We start from the raw sequence: 23,340 nt of genomic DNA, 5'->3' as shown, positions 1-23,340 counted from the left end.
AGACCTCAAAATTCCCCTAATGACTACTACCTTGTACCAGTTGAGTATAGTAGGTTGCAAACACTCTATGTCAGATTACATCTGAGGCTTTGTAAGCAAGTGAAGAGTTGAACTTCCACATAGTTGTGCAATAGTGAACACAATAGATCTCAAAGGGATCCTCTCTATGGTTTTGATGTCAATTCTCCCATCTTTGAAAGCAGTTCTTGGAGAGAAAAGTTGTATTATATAGGTGGCATTTGTTTCGCCACCTCGCCTGTGTCCATATAGATTAATTTTCACCCCATGGCGTGGGAGCCCAAATAATAAGTAAATGTCATCATCATTGATAATGAGCCTATGGTCTCCAATTATGAAGCATTCTTCTTATACATTCCACTTTCTCACCATCCACTCCAGCAAGTCTAGTTGGGCTTTCATGCCCGGAATAGTTAAAAACTTATACAGGCCACAGTTTGTCAATGCATGTATATGGTCTCTAGATGGTTTAGAGCAGCAATGTCTTGTTCTTCATGTTCATGCTCTCTCCCTTCCATTTTTGTGACTCAAAACCCTGCAAACAAACATGGAGGATCATTACAAAGAATTGTGGTAAAATTTTGCAAGAAATTTGGTTGTTTTTCTATTAAATTTTTTATGCCCTCGACGTTGTGTGCAACCGCTTGAGATAAACATTGCGGATGTGCGCACTTCTAGCCCTAGAAACTATGCACATCCTAATTTTTAGTGTAAAAAATGCAATCAATGTGTGCATGCCCAATAATGGTGAACTGCGCACATCGAGGGTGATTTTCCATTTGGAAATCCTCCCCAAAAAACGAAAATATGCAGTCAAAATGCAAAATAAAAACCATGAAAACGAAGATATCGAAGAGATGATTTACTTGGAGAAGACGACTGATTTCGTCCAATGGTTTGCCCAGAATCTACCTCTGAAGTTCTTGGTAAAAAATGCACTCTATCACTCTCAAAGGGTAAAAATACAAATGGTACAAAGTTTTTACTTTTTTGGGTTCTTATAAGATTTTAGGCCTATTAAAATATTATTTTTTTCCTATTAGCCTTCAAAATCGAAATTTATAATGTTTTTTACTATATTTTTTATCAGTGATGATGATTTTTGAGTTTAAGTCTGTAGATCATAGGTTATTTATGGAAACAAATCATTTTGGGTTGAGTATACTTTTATGACTTTTTCGAACTCGTTAAAACTTACGAAAAAGTTATGTAACAACCCTGGTGAAAATTCCAGGAAAAAATATAAATAAGTCCATGGTTGATGGGACACGTATTCCAAATTGAATAGTGGGGGAACATCCTAATGGGTGTTGATTTGTTTTATTATGGCTAAGGAAATTGGAAAAGGTAATGGCTAAGGCTTTGGAAAGGAAAAATGGCATTTTTTGGCACATTTATATATGAAAATTATGGAAATTATGAGAAAAGGAAGGTGAAAGGTCACAGGTTGCATGTGAGGAGGAAATTGAAGGGAAATGATGGAAAATGAACAAAATAGAGGCCTCATTGATAAAAATGCTTCTAAGGATCAGTTGGCAAGCTTGATCAGTTCAATTTTGGAGATCTCTTCTATTCTCTCTCTTTCTCTCACTCTTGGACACTGTTATACAGGAAAATGACCTCCTCATCAGCTCGAAGGAGAAAGAAATGATGACTAAAGGACTGACCAAGTTCACAGGCCCAGTTGTCAAGCTAACACTGCCTAAATACTAGCATCCTACTTATAAAGCTTCTTAGCAAGGCTAAGGGTGCATTAGTGCCCAAAGTAACTCTGTTTGTTACCTCAGGAAGAGCATTAGTGAACCCTAATCAGTTTCTATGGGTCAAGGGAACGAGTTGGCTAAGAAAATATCCATAGATTCTCTCCTATGTCAGCTCATAAAAGTAGGGAAACATCAAAACTCGGCCTATTTTGGAGAATTACTAATTCCTAATGGAGTATGCAAATGGTAAAGAGCAAAAAGGCATGGAAACATCACTGCTTTTGCCTAATGGAACTCATGAAAGACTTCGCAACCCTAACCTCATATGTTATATATGCAAGGCTAGGGCCATTGTGAAAAGGTTCGAACCATTTGAAAGGATTGCCTATTTGACTGTTGAGCAGAGTCTTAAGCTAAGGCATCAGAAGAGGTTAGAAGGGAGAGAGAGAGAGAGGAGCTGGAGGGGTAAGGGAAGGTTGATGCAACTGATGGTTGTAATCACTCTTTCTACATCAATATAGAACTGCAATTGTGTTGTCCACTTCGAGATGTTGATAGTATGACTTGTTTGTATGTTTATTCAATATCATTAGCATGAGTGTCTTAGATATACACAACTATATATATTTATATGTTCACATTGTTTATCAAGGTTTAATGTTGTGATATTACACTTGTCTTTGCTATGTGTAGGTTTTGATCTGGAGTTGGCTGAGGGGTCTTCTGCCTAGCTGCATTGTGCTCTCCAACAACACCACACTAAGCCTTGAGGTAATAATTCCTTCTCGATTTCATATTCATTTGTTAAACATAGATATGCATTTATCTTTGTGACAGCTGCAGCTAATCTGACTATCTGCCAAGGATCCTAGGAAGATCCTTGAGGGTTTCTACATCACCAAACACCTGCGCATTAATCCCTATAGCAGAATTGGAAACTCCACTAGGGACTACACTTAGTTCCCAGTTTTCCCATAAAGTTCCTAGATCTCTCTTTCTTTCAAGCCTTCATGTACTTCTTCATTCCCTTTCCGACCACTCAAGACTATACAACACCCTTCTCTCAGTGCTCAGCCCTAGATCTGATCCCCACAGCCTATGTTTTAATCCTTTTTCCTCACTAACGTTGTCTGCTAGTGTAAACAGTTCTTTATAAAGCACCGTGTCCTCACAAACAGTGTGTTAGTGTTGAAACTAACTCTCTGTAGCCTCTAGTATAGAGCGTTAGCTAGCCATTTCTTGATAAACAGCTTGTTCTGTGACCTCATGGGTTGGGAAATATGCCTGTAGATTGATCCTGGATCTGCAGCTACACTTGTTTGACTGGTCTGTGTCCTGAACTATTTTTTTTTTTAAGAAAATATCTTTACTTCTTAAAGTTTTTGTTTTCATTAAAGAAAAAAATACAAAATTTTCATTGTTTTCTGCTTAGCTGGTTAGATTTTCATTATTCGGTTTCAATAGTTGTTAGTGAGAATTGAAGTTCTATCAGTTATGCTAGTGTTTTACTGAATAGGATGCATGGTATATACATTCATGTGTGAATGGCTCTCCCTTTATAGAAGTAGCTTATTCATGGAAAGTGAAAATTTACAAGCATTGTTTTTGCATGATTTGAGTAAGAGTCCCATATAACTTCATACGTCAACACCCCTACCGAAGACTCTAACGAAGTACATTTAAAATATACCTAATAAACTCAATCAGCGACTCTTTTTAGAGTAAACACACATTATTTTAGGCTAGGACCTTGGGATAGGCAGTGTGAGTTAACTGGCCAAGATCATACACCGAAGCTAGTGCCATTAAAGAGAGAAATCCTTTTGCACTCATATTATAAAGGACCACTCGAGTAAAAGCAGAGCTAAATACAAGACAACATCGGACTGTAAGTGAAGGTAGTCTGCCTTTGCTTACATCTCCTTTGGGTATTCTGTGTATTGGGGATCCCTTCGAGGATATCAGAGCTGAGTCAGGGACTTAGTTATCCTACCCACATAGCGTACTACTTGCGACTATATCCCCCCCGATAGTGTTTGTGATTTGAGGTATCCTTAGTGGCCATACTTTTAGGGACGAACACAAGGTGATTGGGGCGGGTTGCCCTGGTACCTAACACAAACGAACCTACTCTGTCTTCGGTTTCGGGAGGGTGCTCATCTTCACAAGAGTACTTGGCCCCTTAATATGAGGTTTGAGAAAAACTCAAGAGTAATCGTAACTGTACATTTGGCCAACTCTCTCTGTTATTCATTGTGATACTGGGTTTCATCTCCAATGATCGGTGCTTATCAGACAGGGTCATTTCCCTCTGCTTGTTGATTGATTTCCTTAGTGTATTTTTTATTTTTTAAGTGCCAGAGTGTTATCACTGAGACTTTAATAAACATCACTGTAAAATTTACTGATAAAATTTATCGATCACCATGGCTACATCTGGTCCTCATCGTCAATCTATACGGTTGTTAGGTCTTCCCCCACTCACTCTAGAGAATCCACCAAGCCCCAGTGTACTGGATTCCCCATCTTCAGGCAATCAGTCTCTGAGATCTAACACATAATCAGTTTGCACATCCCACAATTCATTCTTACCGGAATATTTATTTACTAAAGGATTCCTTCCTCCATACAATCCTCCAATCATAAATCCGTTGGGACCGCTCTTGATTCCCGTTGCATTTGTACCTCATTTGTCTTCCATTGGAACATTTCCACCCATCCCATCGACGACTAATAGGTCGTGGGATTTTGTGGACACTTTTGGTCCACCACCACCTCCCCAGTTGACAGTCAATACGACACCTCTGATGGCGAACCCCGCTATCCCATTTGTCCCAAGTTTAAACCATATCCTGACACCCACCATGAGTGGAACCCAGTACATTCTAAGTTCTGCCCCTTTTTTGTCAGCCCCTGGACCTTCGATAAGTGCTACATATAGCACTCCTTATAACGCTCAATATAGCATGGTTAGCACGGGTCCCCTCAACCAACCCTATGGTTGGCATCCATTGTATAGTTCTAACCCCCAGGTTCAGATACCTAGGGGCACAGTTCCCAATATGCATATACCGGCTGGGAACGTAACAGTTCCCCCTCCATTTTCAGGTCTGCAGGGTCAGTCATTGATTGACATGAACCCTCCTTATGTCAGTCAAGGACCTATAGTTAGTTATGTGGCGAGTGGGAACCCTCAACAAGGTCCCAATCAATCCATATGGGCACCCTACTCACAACCTCAAATGATTCAAGGGGTCACTCCTTATCCTAGGGTCACTTCCAACCCCCAGTCTAACAACCCCTATGGAAAACCACAGTACAATACTATACCCCAAGGCACTTACTATACTGATCTCATAATGAGATCTAAGACAAGTAATAAGGTATTACAAACTCATGTGCATGGATGTGCCTATGTTATTTTATGCAATGGATCAATCAGATTGAGAAATACATAGACTTTGAAACAGTAAAAGACTATAATAGACAAACACATAAAAACACAGCAGATTTAATAAGGAGTTCACCCAATACTCCTGGGCTACATCTCTTGGTCCAACCTTCAGTGGTGGCCTCTCTATTAAGTCTTCAAATAGAACTTTTACAATAGTGAGTTCAGTTTGAGCCTCACACACAACAGATGCATTTACAAGAGCCTCACTTGAATCCCTTAATCTTCCTCTGAGTACACAAACTCCCTCACAACTCTCAATCTCTTTCTTAACGCTGTCTCACATTTGCTTGCAACACTGCCTCCCTGCTCTCTGTCTATGGCTTTTAAATCCAACCACACTGTCTGTTCATTTCATATCCTCAGCTCTTAGTCTCCTTGGCCTTTGAACGCTTTGAATCCCTCTGCTAGCATTATACAATCATTGCTTAACGCATGGAGAGGAGGTGGCCACCCATTTCATAGCGCTAGAGTGCCTTGGGACTCTGAAATGCCTGTAATGTTCGCACTTTGTTTTTATAGTGAAAATACATTTTAACAGAGAAAATCCACCAAACTCAATACACTAGACTTCAAATTCCTTTAAATAAGATTCATTCCCCTATCGGGTTTGCCCATAGGTCGCTATCGCATATCAGAAGGAACCATTCCTTTGTATTTTGGAAAATATGTTTAAGCTACAAAAATGCAATAAAACACTATAAAACCCCACATACCAGACTTGAAAATATATGTAATGTCGCCTATATTATTATCAGGTCTGTAATATCGCTGCCATTATTGTTATCAGCCCCACTCCACTACACAGTTCCGATGCGATGCGGTGATGAGATATATCACAATCGCTCATCACAATAATCCTGAGGCCATCATAAAGTGCTCCACTGCATTCTCCGATAGCGATCCGCCAATTTAATATGGGCCATTGATCTACATGCTTGATCGATGGTCCAGATTCACTCCACCAATCACCATCGCAATTTATATATATAAAGCGTCGATATCCCACCGATAGTCTCTGCTGATTGCGATTGTCGATCTGATCTGGACCGTTGATCGGCCAGATCGGATAGCTACTGTGCCTCACTTGTGTAGAGCTATAAAAAGGGTCTCTTTCACCTCTAATTACCTCACATTAATATGTCAATCCGGGAGCGTTTGGTTATTTCAAAGAGTGACTCAACCTGAGGCTACTTGTCAGAGTAATGCTAGTAGTACAACGCTCTGCAAAAATACAAGAGTAAATGGATGCTTGTCTATGACTACGTTACTTCAAATGACTAAAGCACACACTCTTAAGGCTAGGCAACTTTATCGGTCAAGGGTTCGATAGCAATAGCCCATCCCTTTGGAAACTGATGGAAAGGAAATTAGAGCATGGACCATGGGTCTAGGAGCGAGGCAGTAAATGCCGAGGCTCACTACAACCACAGATTGTCTCTCACACCAAATGCGAGTAAATAAAACAGCAGGTAAAAATGGAACGGCAAATAAGAAATTGAATAGCAAATCTAGAATGGAACAGCAATGCTTAAAATGGAACAGCAATTCTGAAATGGAACAGCAATCGAATAACTAAAACTCGCGAGTAGTAATCAAGCTTTATCCTATCAACTCAAATGCACTCATTGTAATCAAAACTCCAATCTTTCATTCTCCAAGAAAATCACGCAACACGCGCTAATGGAACAGCACTAATTACTAATTATGGAACAGCATTTGGAAATCATACACACACAACACCCTTGAAAAGTAATCTGATTTAACACCAATCATCAACAGGAATTACAACTGTGTTTCAAAATGGAACAGCATTAAACTTGAATCATAAAGAACACATCTTTCATATAATTTCCTCAACACAAATACACAGCATAAAAGCTCTGTAACAAAATGATAACAATGTTCAATTAAGTCTAATAATATTCAATCAACTCCGAAAGTATTGGTGATATAATGCAGAGCCAATATAAAGAACCTTAATGAACGAATCTTAACAGAGCAGATGATGTAACTTATAAAGCATATCAGATTACCAACTAATGACGATAAGCAAACCACACAGAAATCAAATCGTAGTGATACAGAAGCAAGTGTCCTCCAGGTCCGGGCCCTTAGCCTCAAGGGTACACCGCTTTAAGTTAATCCAAACGCAGAGATAAGATAATCACCAAGTTTATATTAATGCATGAAACAGAAAGTACAATGAGCCAAGTTCAACGAGAATCGATGATCAAAGTTCAATCTTTAACAGAAAGTTACATAAAAGCATCGTCCCCAAAGCTAACAGTGTCGTCCCTTTATATAAGGGTGACAGCGGAGATGTCTAAGCAATAAGATAAATAAAGCAGCAATCCCTCAGGATCGAAGATCCTGAGGGATTCGCCAAACTGTTAATCCTTAATCACTTCTTTTCTCCTCCGCCGAGCTGGTGCCTTCTCCTCCTTTTCCGAACTGGTTTGCTTCAACCTGCTTAGCCTCGTTTGCACTCGGTCCTTCATCAAAGGGACAGCAGTTACCCTGTTCTTGTCTTTTTCTTTGGAACAGCAGCTCCTCGTCTTTACCCTTTCCTGCACAGGAAAATGAAAACTATCAGCGGTTAAGTCTTGCATACTAATTCCACATATTTTGTCATAATTATTTATTGTTTTCCACATTCATGATGTAAAAGATTCACAAGTCCCACTGAAAAGCCATCGAAATGATCATTAAAAACATACCTTTTTAGTACTCCACACACCCCCCTACTTACCCTGTTTCATGCCCTCATGAAAACGTTGTAGTTGACATGCAAAGCAGTGAGAGAATAGGCTGGAGAAGGAATCTCATGTGGAGGCCTACAGCCATGGTGAGTGACTAGGTAGTCAAAGAAGTGGCCTGTTTGTCCCTTAGGCATCTCATATAGGGCTTGATATCCAGGTGCAGGGTGCCAGATAATTGGACTATGGAATATATATCCTAACCAGGATGGCCCTGCCCTCAAAATGATTTCGCCATAGAGTCAAACGGTTGGCAGCTAATTGAAAATTCTCATACTTAAATGGCTCCCTGAGCTGGATGTTTGGATTAGATATTTGGTATCGGAATTTGGCTGCATCAATGGCGAGGTCTTTGATAGAAAGAGAATATTCTAAACTTTGTCGAATGAGTGCCTCATGCATGGGTCCTAACGTTTCGATGACACCCGGAGTTCTCATGAGGTTTCTATGTGCTTTCCACAACCGTACTGGGTCCCTAGGCTCAGCCCTTACCCGTAAGTCTAGGCCATTTTCCTGCCTCTGGAAAGTGTTATAGGCTTTGAGCCATTTGATCCGATTAACCCCGAATGAGATGAATGCTTGCAATTGAATGTCCCCAACAAAAGGGCCAGGGTTCAACTCAGTCTCCTGATCTAGCACAAGGTTATGTAAATAAAATTCACATAGCAATCTCTGGACCTTCACCCCATAATGTTTACAACAATCTATAAAGTCATTGACAGTGTTAATTTGTATCGGGGCGCCTGTTTTAACAACTTTTATTTTTAATTGTAAGTACCGTTCCAATAAAAACAGAGCATAGTTTTTGGCAGGGGCCCTACATGCTAAAACGTCATTGTATAAAGAACACAAGGTATCCATCTGTTTGATAACAGTATCTAGCCTACGGGTTACCTTTACAACTTTCTCTTGTTCCTTTCACCACCCTTCAAAGGCCTGGCTTTCAGATTGGTTGACGTTCCTTAGTTGCTGTTGTAGTTCTTCATACTTCTCACGAGGAACTGTTTGCTCTCTAAACCTCTCCATTTCTTGCTGAGCCTATTTCAATCCCTTGTGCAAGGTCCTCGTCTTTGGATCTCTTTTCCATGCATCAGTGGAGGCCGGGAGTTTTACCTGAACTTTCTTATTGCGTTGTTTCGAGTTCAAAACCCTTATCACCCCTGAGGGTGGTGCCTCCGTTTGAATTTTCTTGCTATCCATTTCTTTTTTAACACGAATACCAGCTTGCTACTGTTCCTTTTCAAATGGAACAGTAGTCTGTCCCTCAGCGTCATTTGGAACAGCAGCTGGATCTTCAGCCTCATTTGGAACAGCAACTGGATCTTCAGCAAGGTTTTGATCAGCAGGGCGGTTTTTGGTCCTCTCCCTTTTTATCCTGCGAATTTTTACTACAGTGGTCATCTTTTTCTTCCCGGCGGTCTTCCTTACCCTCTGCCTCGCTTTCAGGATCCTGATCTGCTGGTGGAGCTGGGCTATTATGCTCAATAACCTCCGTTGTTCCTTTCGTAGTTCCCTAATTTCCAATGTTTTATTAGAAGGAATAGCAGGCTTTCTGCTGCGTTCTCGGCCGTGACTAGTCCCTGGATCTTTCTCCTGGGGTGCTTCTTCCCTGTTTTGTGCTGGCTGTTCTGAGGTAGGAACCCTAACTGGTTCCATGACTTCTTTTTCTATCCCTACTTCCTCCGAAATTTCCTCTGGTGCCTTGGGAACAGATTGTTCCCGTTCAGTGTCTCCTATCTCCTTTTCATCATAAACATGCAAATTTCCTTCTTCTGCCTCTTCTGCATGTGGTTTTTCGGGTGTATCTTCTTCCTGGTGTTTGTCGCGGAGGTATGATGGAGTGGAAGGTTGGCCATACTCACCCATATTGGCCAAGATTGCGGCCAATTCATCTTCTCCCACTGGGTCCTGTGGTGGGCTACCTACCTGCTGTCCCATTTCCTCCTCCTGCCTGGATTGTCCAACTTCTGCCTCAGAATACTCAGCTTCCGTTTCAGGATGCTCAGCTTCTGTTTCAGGAGGCTCAGCTTCTGTCTCGGGAAGCTCAGCTTCTATTTCCAAATGCTCAGCTGCTTCTTCATTTTCCTCTTTGGATTGCTCGGCCTCCTCGGCCTATCCTTCCTTTTCTCCTTCAACTTGTTCTTCTTCTACTTCTGGCCATGAGGGTTGCTCGTCCTCAATTACAACTGGCTGGCTGGTGCTTTCCTGGAGTTTTTCCAGCCTTCCTCTTATCCAGGCTAACCGGACTGATTTTCTGCGTTTCTCTAGCTGTTTCGGTGTATCAGTGTCATGCTTACGCTTTGCTAATTCCTGGCGTGTTTCTGGTCGTTCAGATGTGCTCGCAGTATGTTTTTGTTTTCCTAATTCTCTGCATTTTTCCAGACGTTCTAGTGTGCTTGTAGTATGTTTACGTTTTGGGGAAGGTGATGTCGCTCTCCCCTCAATTATTGCAATTAGTTCTTCCCAGCTGCTTTGCTGCTGGGTGAGGCTATGACTAACTATTAGTCGGATTAATCCATGGTGGCTGACAACTGACTCTACATGCTGTGCCTTTTTTAGGCTTCGTGTGACATCATGAAGTAAAGAATTCAAAAGTGCAGAAAGATTTACAGAGCATTTCTGCTTTAGAACGGCTAAGAGTTTAAGATGTCGTGGCCTTACCACATCTTTTCTCCCCTCGCAGGTGATGTAGCTTTCCACTGTTCTTGCTAATTCTGCCCAGGGTTCTCCTAGCGTTGCTGGCAGAACTCCCTTCCCCTTAATCATTAAGCTCTGGCCTTCGTCCTGGAAAATTTCCATGATCTTCTGTAGTCTTTCCTTCTTTAGTGTCCATACAGGTTCGGTGGTTGGTAGTCCCGAGACTTCTGCGATTATATCGTCGGTGACCGCTATCCGCTTCCCCCTCACTGTGGAGTGATCTTCATGCAGGTTCTGTAGAAATTCCATCGCCACTGTTTCATTGGACTCCTGCAGACGACTGAGATAAGTCAGCCATCCTGCTCTTTCCAGGATCTCCCGAGCAGCAGCGGAGACTGTCAACTCCTGTGGTTCGCTTCGAATTGCCCTGCCTCCCATGGTTTCACTGTGGATTCTCAATGGAACATCAACTGCTTGTGCTGTTTGAAACACAGAGAGGGTAATAATCGTCGGATTTAGAAAAAAAACACAAAGTATGCAATAGAAATGACTTATGAACAGTAACTTGTGTAGAAAAAAATAGAAATATCATGCCGTTAAACCGTGCCATTTCCTAGTACACTATCTTTCCCGAATAGTGAGCTGACACATAACCCGGGGAATAATGAGGTTAACCTCCCCCCCCACAATGCGATAGGCTGTCCCACCGTCAAAGAAAGGAGCGGCACCCGATCTGTAACCAAGTCATAAAGGAACAGCGTATGAAAATATGCCATGTTTAGAAAAACAACAGATTACCGAAATCGAGGCGTAAAGTTGGATCGTGTATTAGGTAAGAGGTTGTTGTGATATGATGCGAGGCCGGGGGATAGGACGTCTGTCGTACTTGTCAAATCTCAAGTGGTCATTGTCACCTCCTTTGAAAAAGGAACAACAAAACAAGCAAACGTCGTTCCTTTGAAAAAGGAACAGCAAAAATCAAGAGTGTTGTTCCTTTTGAAAAGCAACAACAGAAAAATCAAAAGTGGTCCTCCTTTTGAAAAGGAACAACAGAAAAATCAAAAGTGTTGTTCCTTTTGAAAAGGAACAGCAGAAAAATCAAAAGTGTTGTTCCTTTTGAAAAGGAACAGCAGAAAAATCAAAAGTGTTGCTCCTTTTGAAAAGGAACAGCAGAAAAATCAAAAGTGTTGCTTCTTTTGAAAAGGAACAGCAGAAAAATCGAAAGTGTTGTTCCTTTTGAAAAGGAACAGTAGAAAAATCCAAAGTGCTGTTCCTTTTGAAAAGGAACAGCAGAAAGAAATCAAGAGTGTTGTTTCTTTTGAAAAGAAACAGCAGAAAAATCGAAAGTGTTGTTCCTTTTGAAAAGGAACAGCAGAAAGAAATCAAGAGTGTTGTTCCTTTTGAAAAGGAACAGCAGAAAAATCGAGAAATCAAAAATGTTGTTCCTTTTGAAAAGGAACAGCAGAAACACGCAAATGCCATTCGTTTTAGGAACGGAAAAAATCGAAATCTTTGCACAAAAGAACACATTTGGTTCAAACATATGTGCACGAAGGAGTTTGAAGAAAAGAAATTATGTACAAATTGTAAAAAGAAATGAATTCCTTAATGAATTACAGGTGAGGAAGACTTCTCTTCCTCTCCTAAAATCTCCATATCAGTGTCTTTGCGTAGCTGTTGGCAGAAGGATTCCCGAGTGAGTGGTTTACGATAGAGACAAACTCGGTGGCCATTCACTTTGAAGGTATATCCAGAACCGTCAATGGTGATTAAAGTGATGGTCCCATTGTCATGTACCTTCTGGATTTCGTATGGTCCCAACCAACGAGTCTGGAGTTTCCCAGGGAAGTCCTGAAACCGAGAGTCATATAACAGAGCCCAGTCTCCCTCATGGAAGACTTTTTTTTTTATGAGGGCGTCATGCCATTTAGCTCGCTACTGTTGAATCAATGCTGTATTTTGTAGTGCAGAGAGCCTAATTTCGTCCAATTCATTGATCTGCTTTAATCGATTAATCTATGCCTCGGTTAGATATAAGCCAACTTCCTGTGTTGTTCGTAATGTTTGGATTTCAAATTCTATAGGAAAAATGGGTTGTTTTCCAAACACTAATTGATAAGGTGAGTAACCAGTGGTGCTTCTCCATGTTGTTCTATAGGCCCAAAGTGCTTCAGGTAGTCGGGCAGCCCAATCACGCCTATGTGACGCAATGGTTTTCGTTAGGATTGATTCTATTACCTTATTGCTGCTTTCTACTTGTCCATTCGCCTGTGGGTGATATGGGGTAGTGATTTTGTGTTGGACATGATAATTATTAAGTGTTGCAGCTAATCTATTACCAGCAAATTGTGGTCCTTCGTCTGTAATTATTTCCCTTGGAAGGCCATAACGTACAAATAGATGGAACAGGAACTGTATGACAGAGTCCTCTGTGGCTCTTGGCAATGCTTCTGCTTCAACCCATTTGGTGACATATTATGTTGCCACCAAGATATATGTTCTCTGATTTGATGAGGGGTTGATGGGTCCAACGAAATAAAGAGCCCATCGCCCGAATGGTTCGACGACTAACTATGGTTTGAGAGGCATCTCGTCAGCTTGACCAGGACGTCCTACTCGCTGGCAGCTGTCACAGGCTTGGACAAATTTCTTTGCATCTCTGAAAATCGTGGGCCAATAATATCCTGTCTGTAATACTTTATGTCCAATTCTACGCTCAGCGAAGTGTCCCCCACATGGTCCGTCATGACAGGCTTTTAGGATGTCAAAGATTTCATCTTCTCGAACACATCTCCTGATATGCATGTCTGCCCCTGTGTGAAACAAATAGCCCCCAATCTAGGAGAATCGAGTACTCTTCTGAACAATCTGTTTTCATTCATTAAGGGTTAAGTTTTTTGGTAGTTTACCTACTGCAAGGTAATTGGCAACATCAGCATACCAGGGTGTTCGAACAACAACAGCAAACAGATGTTCGTCCAGAAATTGATCCTCAACTGCTGCTGCATCAATTGGCTTTGGCATTCTTGAGAGAAAATCGGCTACAGGATTCTCTTTGCCGGGACGGTCCTTGATTATGATATCGAATTCCTGCAATAAGATCAACCATCTAGTTATTCTGGCATTTGTGACAGGCTTATTTTCTAAATATTTTATGGTGGAATGATCCGTATACAAGATAACAAGATAGCCTGTGATATAATGTCTAAATTTATTGACAGCATGTATTACAGCTAGGAATTCTTTTTCAGTAATAGTGTAATTTAATTCAGCAGGGGATAAATTTTTGTTGATGTAATAGATAGCGTATGGTTTTTTATCCTCTTCCTGCCCAAGGACTGCGCCAATGGATGTATCTGAGGCATCAGCTGATATCTGAAATGGAAAATCCTAGTTTGGTCCTCGAAGGAATGGGGCTGTGGATACGAGCTTCTTTAAATCCTTGAAAGCACGTTCACATTTTTCTGTCCAAAGAAAATCAACGTTACCAGTTAGTGCATATAAAGGTGCAGCAATGTGTGAATAATGTTCTATAAATCGTCTATAATATCCAGAAAATCCAAGAAAGCTGCGTACCTCTGTTTGAGTAGTAGGAGTGGGAATAAGCAAAAGTATTTGGATTTTGGCCGGGTCTACCTGAATTCCGGCTGCTGAAACATAGTGTCCTAGAATAAGTCCTTCAGTCATCATCATGTAACATTTTTCGTGGATTAAGCAAAGTCTGGTAGCTATACAGCGTTGTAGGACTTTTTCTAGGGTATTTAGTGCTGGATCAAAATCATCTCCATAGGGTGTAAAGTCATCCATATATACTTCAAGTCCATCATTTATTAAATCTGCAAAAATGCTAAGGATAGCCCTTTGGAATGTAGCGGGAGCATTACATAGGCCAAAAGGTAGAACTCGGTAGGCAAATGTTCCCCAAGGACAAGTGAAGGTAGTTTTGTCCTGGTCTTCAGGGGCAATCTGAATCTGATTGTATCCACTGAAGCCATCCAGGAAGGAAAAGAATTTCTTTCCTGCCAAAGTATCTAACACTTGGTCTATGAATGGGAGAGGAAAGTGGTATTTTTGTGTTGCTTTATTGAGTTCCCTGTAATCCACACAAATTCTCCATTTCCCACTCTTTTTTGGTACCACCACAAGCAGAGAGACCCATTTACTGTCAGAAATAGGATAAATAAAATTGACATCTAAAAGTTTCTGAAGTTCCGCTTTTACCACATCCTTTAGATGTCGATTAAGTCTTCTTTGCGGTTGACGGACAGGTCTAGCATCTTTTTCTATATAAATGTGGTGTGTACACAATTGTGGATTGATTCCTTTCATATCAGGGTAATCCCATGCAAATGCTTGTTGATATTTTCTTAACAGATGGATGAGTTTAGTTTCTTGTTCAGATGTGAGGTTGGCATTGATATTTAAAGTTTTTCCTAGTTCAATTTCCACAATTTTACTATTTGCGACAGAAGTAACAGGTATTGTTTGATCATGTGTGTCTTTCAAAGGATCTTCTTCTAATTCATTATCAAATGCTGCTTCTATCATGTGACATTGTGTGCAGGATCCGGATTCAGTTTGACTAATGAAGTTGTTAATGGCATCATCTTCTGTTTGATCTTTAAAATCAAGTGCCTCTTGTATAGTCAATGGAGATCTAATGTTATCAGTAAGGTATGATACAGGATACTTGTTAGTTTTAATTATTGTGAGACTTGGCTACGCTGGAGGGTATAGAACCAAATTCTTGATATCAGGTCCTTTGGTTATGGTCATATTTCCTTGCCGGCAACCAATGTAAGCATTGGCGGTGGCAAGCCAAGGTCTACCTAGGATTAGCGGGTGTCCATCAAGTAGGGTTTTTGGATTAATTATCAGGAAAGCGGTTGGATATTCCCAGGAATCTACAAAGACCATGACATCGTGAAGAGTACCTTCTGGTCTAACCACAGATCGGTCAGCCAATTCTAACAAAGTAGAGGTAGGTTCTACAGATGTAATTCCGAGCTTTTGACAGGTAGTGGCTGTTAAAATATTGATTGCAGCTCCTAGATCCACTAAGGCATTAGACAGGGTCTGACCGTAAATTTGAACAGTTACAATTGGATTTCCTGGGTCTTCATATTTAATGGGTGTTTCTTTCCCAGATAATAGATCAGATAAAGTACCGACTACTTGGACTCTTGGATTAGTTGTTATATTCCTCCTTGGTTTCTTTATGCACAATTCTTTAATAGTTTTTGCATATATAGGAATATCTTGAATGGCTTGGAGGAACAGGATTTTTATATACAGATTTTGTAATTCTCCCAGAATGTCAAAGTCAAGATACTGTAAAGGTCGAGGTATGACTAATCGTTCTGGGAACGGAGGAGAGGATGTGGTTGCTTGATTATGATTCTGCTGCTCATTTACATCCTCTTGTTGCAACTGATGCTCTCTTGATAACTGATCTTCAATATGAACTGTTTTATCTCCCTCATTTTCAATGATACGTCCAGATCGTAATTGAAGATCGTTACACTCCCGTATCTCAGGTCCTATTTCTGGTGATTCTATGATTTGAAGAGATTGGACCGGTTTGTTATTTGGATTGGGGTTGGGTTGGGCTGGGAGTTGCAGTCTTAGATTAGACTGGGGATTTTTTTGTAAAGCTGGCATAGTAGGTTGAGGGAGCGGAATAGTTCCTACTGGCTGTTGCATCAGTCTTTGCCAGTTTTTCTGCCAGGGTGAACCTTGTGAAGTAGGGGGAGTCCATTGCGGAGGGTATGGGCTATTTTGCCAATATGGTGGAGTATAAGGGAAATTCGGCCAACCAGATTGGCTTGGTTGATTCAGCCACGAGTTTGAAGAAGGAAACGATGGTGGTGACCAGTTTGGAAACGGGGGTTGGGGCTGATTTTGCCACATATTATATTGTTGAGCATTATATTGTGGAGGCTGAAAAGAAGAGGTTGGGTCTGAAAACATACCAGATTGTCTTGGTTGCCACTAGCGGCGCTGGTTGATCAAATACACCGATTCTGGTTCTTCCTCTGCTTTCTTGTATACTGCTTTTAATCCAGGAAGTGAGGGGCAGCTTTCCGTAAGATGATCGCTTGTACAGATGGCACATGTTTGGACTATATCCAGTGGACACTCCTTGTGACTATGTTTTTTTCTGCATTGGGGGCAGAAGATTGCCAAATTCTGTTCTGCCTCTGTTTGACCTGCATAATATCAAGTTGTGTAGTTAGTGTCCCTAGAATATCAGTTTTAAAATTTTCTAATAAATTTCCAATCTCCACACGCGTTACTCCTTCTGTTGATATTTTATTATCTCTTGCAAACCGATCATATTCTGTCGGTTTTATTCTTGTGCTGCCTCTCGAACTCCTAATACATAAATCAATAATGTCAGCAAAATTCTCTTGATAAATATCCCCTTTTCCCATGATGTTTAATGTTTCAATCCACTGTTCCTTCATGCCCCTTATCAATGCAGTTTTTAATACATTATCAGGTAAAGGTAGTGATGCATAAGGAGATCTTTGTAAATTGTATTGAAAATGTTCCACATATTCTTCTAATGTTTCGTTCGGTTTGGCTGTCATTTGGAATATTTCGTCTTTCAATTCTCTAGACCTACAATAATCCTGATATTTTTTTAAGAAGGATTCTTTCATTTAATCGCAATTGTTGATGACCCCACCACCTAGTCCCATAAACCATCTTAAAGAAGCCCCCTTTAATGTAGAGGGGAATAATTTTAATTTTTGGGGATCGATGGTGTAATCATATCCCCTGCACAACACATCAAATTCAAATAGAAATGCATCCGGATCTTCTGATGTGAGACCGTGAAATGTAGGGATATGTTGAAGAGGGATAGATTTCATGGGTGCATTTGCTACAGAATCCACTATAGGATATTGTAATGTAGAGGTTTGAGTATTTGGCTGGTTCTGAGCCATAGGGTCGAATATATGCCAATAACCTTCTGGGATATCTAGGAGGGTATTCCTAGGTTGAGAGGGAACGATTTTAGCATGGATAGTTTTAATGGCACTTCCTTTATCTGGGATAAGAGGAATACCTGATGTCTGAGGAGATTAGACTCCTTCAACAATGATTTTCGTAGCGCTCCCCTTATCTGGGTTGTTTAATGGCTGATCTGTTCCAATGGGAGATTTTGGTTCCTCGGTTTCCCTTGTTTCTCCTTCTCCTTCACAAAAGTTGCTGAAACTCCCTTCCTGCAATAGTTCTGGAGTATAATTTTCAATTTCCTGAAAGTCCTGCTCTTCAGTTTGACTATGCACCTCAACAAAGGCTACAGATGGTGATCCTGTGGCCTGAAGGGAACTAGTAGGTTGTTTAGAAATGATTTTCCTGGGACCTACTGATGGCTGAGATTCTGTTTTGTTATAGATTTCGTCTATGAAAGTTGTTCGGCCAAGGGTCACCGGCCCCTTAGCTTTTTCGGGTTTGGATGGAAGCTTAATATACTTTTCTGGTTTTTTCTGCTTAGTCATGCACTCAAATGAACTACTAAATCCTATTCAAACAAAGCAACAGCAAATCTGTTAGGAAAGCGGACAGTGGAGCAGGGCTTTTACATGCTCTGCACGCAGGTTCTTACCTTTCGTTTTTAAGATCCAACTCTTCCCTAGCAGGTTCGTACACTACTATGAAAAAGACAAATGGCTACACTCTTTCCCCGGCAACGGCGCCAAAATGTAGAGCTATAAAAAGGGTCTCTTTCACCTCTAATTACCTCACATTAATATGTCAATCCGGGAGCGTTTGGTTATTTCAAAGAGTGACTCAATCTGAGGCTATTTGTCAGAGTAATGCTAGTAGTACAGCGCTCTGCAAAAATACAAGAGTAAATGTATGCTTGTCTATGACTACATTACTTCAAATGACTAAAGCACACACTCTTAAGGCTAAGCAACTTTATCAGTCAAGGGTTCGACAGCAATAGCCCATCCCTTTGGAAACTGATGGAAAGGAAATTAGAGCATGGACCACGGGTCTAGGAGTGAGGCAGTAAATGCCGAGGCTCACTACAGCCACAGATCGTCTCTCACACCAAATGTGAGTAAATAAAACAGCAGGTAAAAATGGAACGGCAAATAAGAAATTGAACAGCAAATCTAGAATGGAACAGCAATGCTTAAAATGGAACAGCAATTCTGAAATGGAACAGCAATCGAATAACTAAAACTCGTGAGCAGTAATAAAGCTTTATCTTATCAACTCAAATGCACTCATTGTAATCAAAACTCCAATCTTTCATTCTCCAAGAAAATCACGCAACACGCGCTAATGGAACAGCACTAATTACTAATTATGGAACAACATTTGGAAATCATACACACACAACACCCTTGAAAAGTAATCTGATTTAACACCAATCATCAACAGGAATTACAACTGTGTTTCAAAATGGAACAGCATTAATCCTGAATCATAAAGAACACATCTTTCAGATAATTTCCTCAACACAAATACACAGCATAAAAGCTCCGTAACAAAATGATAACAATGTTCAATTAAGTCTAATAATATTCAATCAACTCTGAAAGTATTGGTGATATAATGCAGAGCCAATATAAAGAACCTTAATGAACGAATCTTAACAGAGCAGATGATGTAACTTATAAAACATATCAGATTACCAACTAATGACGATAAGCAAACCACACAGAAATCAAATCGTAGTGATACAGAAGCAAGTGTCCTCTGGGGCCGGGTCCTTAGCCTCAAGGGTACACCGCTTTAAGTTAATCCAGACGTATAGATAAGATAATCACCAAGTTTATATTAATGCATGAAACAGAAAGTACAATGAGCCAAGTTCAACGAGACTCGACGATCAAAGTTCAATCTTTAACAGAAATTTACATAAAAGCATCGTCACCAAAGCTAACAGTGTCGTCCCTTTATATAAGGGTGACGGCGGAGATGTCTAAGCAATAAGATAAATAAAGCAGTGATCCCTCAGGATCGAAGATCCTGAGGGATTCGCCAAACTGTTAATCCTTAATCACTTCTTTTCTCCTCCGCCGAGCTGGTGCCTTCTCCTCCTTTTTCGAACCGGTTTGCTTCAACCTGCTTAGCCTCGTTTGCACTCGGTCCTTCGTCAAAGGGACAGCAGTTACCCTGTTCTTGTCTTTTTCTTTGGAACAGCAACTCCTCGTCTTTACCCTTTCCTACACAGGATAATGACAACTATCAGCGGTTAAGTCTTGCATACTAATTCCACATATTTTGTCATAATTCTTTATTGTTTTCCACATTCATGATGTAAAAGATTCACAAGTCCCACTGAAAAGCCATCGAAATGATCATTAAAAACATACCTTTTTAGTACTCCACAACTTGTTGCGCCTTCAATTACTCTATTTTTTTCATTGGTTTCACGGGTTTTGGGCCTCCCGATAGTGTTTTTCTTCATTCTGAAGGTTTTCTCCGCCATGCTAAGGGCATCCCTTTTGCGATATTTTCGATCCTTTAAAGGATTTTGGGCCTTGGTAATGATTTTTAAAAGTTTCATGAAGACTTAGAGAGTTCTCTAGGATCCATTTGGATCACGCCTTCTCACTGAAAAAGGCTTTTGGACCACCAAAAGTTGGTTTTCAAGCATCAACCAAGTGAGGATACAGTTGCCTCACTTGTCCAATCTCTATCCACTTTGCACTGATGGGTTTTGAACCTTTGATTCCAATCCTTAGGTACTCAACATCTCCTCTACATGTTGTCCTCACCTTCCTATCCAGAACTGTATCTTCCTGTAGCTCATTGAGGTATTCAGGCAACAGATCATCAATGAAAGGCAATTGACTTTGCTCTTCAGGATATTCAATTAATGAAGGTTCAAATAGTCTTAAATTTTCTGCATTTACTACTAAATAGATGTGCATGTATGCTAGCAAATCAAGGCGGAAAGCATTCTCACCAATTTTCTCAAGTACCTTAAAAGGCCCATACTTTATTGGCTTCAGCTTCTTTCCTTCACCTTGCATTCTGTCCTTGCTAATATACAGCCAGACTTGGTCGCCAACTTGGAAGTTGTGCTCCACCAAGTGCTTATCATGCCTTGCCTTGTATTTGGCTTGGCTCTTTTCCAGTTGTTCCTGCACTTCCTGGTGAATTTCTTGGATCTGTTCAATGAATCTGGTTGCTTTGTCCACATCACTGTGTTCAGCAACTGCTATGTCTTTTTCAAAGACAAAATCGAAGTGAGACCTTGGTATAAAACTAAAACAGGTCTCAAAATGAGATCTCTGTGTAGAAGAATGTTTAGCATGGTTGTAAGCATGTTGCACATAACATAAGTGTTCATCCCGAAGCTTGGGATGCTTGCTACAATAACCCCTGAGAAACTGGATCACTGTCCTGTTGACTACCTCTGTTTGGCCATCTGTCTGTGGATGAAAGGTTGTGCTTTTCTTCAATCTGGTGTCCATTAATTCCCACAAACTTTACCAAAACTTCCCAACAAATCGGGAATCTTGATCAGAAACTATGGAAGTGGGTAACCCAAAATGCACCTAGACATGCTGAAAGAACAATTTCGTTGTTTGTTCAACTATAATCTTCTTATTACAAGGTATTAAAATACACATTTTGCTGAACCTATCCATAATAACAAAGTCCATGGAAACACTTTCCCAAGGACGGGATGGGACTGGTAGTGGAGTGTACAAGCCTAGATTTCTATTGTTGGGCTTACTTTTAGCACACATGGTACACCCTCTTACATATCTAGACACTGTTTCATGCATTCTTGGCCAACAGCAGTATCTTTGTAGCTGTGAAATTGTTTTACTTACCCCAAAATGACCTGATATCAGAGAAGTATGTGCTTCCCTAATTACATTAATTCTCTCTATTTGTGGAATGCATAGCTTTCACAAATGATACAAGAGTCGGTCCTTAACATAGTAATCCAATTCTTCTACCTTTTTTCCATTACTTAAAGTTGCATATACATCTTTAAAGTCTATATCCTGAGCATATTGTTCAATGTAGCTTTCATGCATTACTGAGTTATGCTTAAGTATAGTAGATGAATTTATAATTGGTCTGGACAACATATCAACAGCTTTATTGTGTATGCCCTTTTTATATCTAATGACTAAATGAAACTACTGTAGGAAACCCATCCACCTATAGTATCTTGATTGCTGCAATTTAGTTTGTGAGTGCAAGAATTGAAGTGGTTGATGATCAATATGTATAACTGTTTCTTTTCCCATTAAGTAATGTTTCCACTTTTTCACACTCTATACTAATGCATACAATTCTTTATCATATGTAGGATAATTAACTACTGCAAAATTAAAAGTCTTAGAATGGTAGCATATGGGTTTACCATGTTGCATCAACACTGCTCCCATGGCATAATCACAGGCATCGGTTTCGATCTCAAATGGTTGTTGAAGATTTGGCAATGCTAGTACTGGTGCTATACTAATTTTTTCTTTCAAGGTGTCTAAGCTTTTTGTTGTTTTCCTCCCCACTGAAACACCTTGTTCAATCCTATCAAAGCATGTAAGGGAGCTGCAATTAAGGAAAAGTTAGCGATAAACTTTCTCCAATATTTTGCTGCCCCTAAGAAGTTTCTAACTGCTATAGCCGACTTGGGCTTAGGCCAGTTTACAATGACTACAACCTTAGAGGGATCTATATTCAGTTCACCACCCCCTACAATATGACCCAAATAATTCAAACATGCTTTACCAAATTCACATTTTGATAATTTAACATAGAGATTTTCTTGCTTCAAAACATCTAGATTCTGCTTTACATGCTTCAAATGTTCTTCCCATGTTTTATTGAATACAAGAATGTCATCTAGATATACAATTACAAAATCATTAATAAAAGGCCTAAGTACATCATTCATCACTCTCATGAAAGTGGCAGGAGCATTAGTTAAGCCAAAATGCATAACTATCCATTCATACAACCCTTGCTTCGTTTTGAAAGCAATCTTCCATGCATCTTGCTCTGCTACTCTGACCTGATGGTAACCACTACGTAGGTCCAACTTGGAAGAATAAACAGCCTCTTTCAGTTGATCCAATAGATCATCACTGCAAGGAAGGGGTGATCTAAAAATGGGGCTCTTAGGATTCTTGTCTAACTTACAAGAACCTCTCCCACTTCCAAAGCTTTAAATTTTCCCAAGTCTTAATGATTAACCAATGCAGAATTAAGAAATGCCTGAAAATAAGGTGTATGCTGGCATGTGTTTTTAACTATTTATGTGCTTTTAAAATTCGGTTGTTCGTATTGATATGTAAATACATATGATAATAGAAAAATGCAGCAATAAGAAAACACATAAGACAGCAATTTAATATGGACTTCACCTGAAACACTTGGGCTATGTCTCCTTGAGCTCTAGTCAAATCGACTAGGCTCCCTGGGATTATGGCAACGGTTCTTTTACAAGTTCCACACTCAACTCCAATGTTTTACACATGAACATTGGGCTCAAAACACCATCTTATCCCTTGGTTCTTGGAGCTCTTTTGCTTTTTGGCTCTGGCTCTTGGCTCTGGCTCTTGGCTCTGGCTCTGGCTCTTGCTTTGGCTCTTGGCTCTGACTCTAGCTCTGGCTCTTTGGCTTGGGCTCTAGTTCTGACTCTCAGCTCTCGCTTCTGGCACTTGCTCTAGCTCTTGGCTCTGGCTCTGGCTCGTGGCTCTCTTCTCTAGCTCTCTAAGCTCTTTCTCTCGGCCTTTGCATGCCTTTGTGAGTCGCTCGACCTCCAAGAAACTCC

The sequence above is a fragment of the Pinus tabuliformis genome, chromosome 2_2 (assembly GCF_031772625.1).
Source record: "Pinus tabuliformis cultivar Carrire ecotype Pingquan chromosome 2_2, CPIR1, whole genome shotgun sequence".
Taxonomy (NCBI): Eukaryota; Viridiplantae; Streptophyta; class Pinopsida; order Pinales; family Pinaceae; genus Pinus; species Pinus tabuliformis.
The sequence above is the reverse complement of the archived record's forward strand: the minus strand, read 5'-3'. Positions refer to the sequence as shown.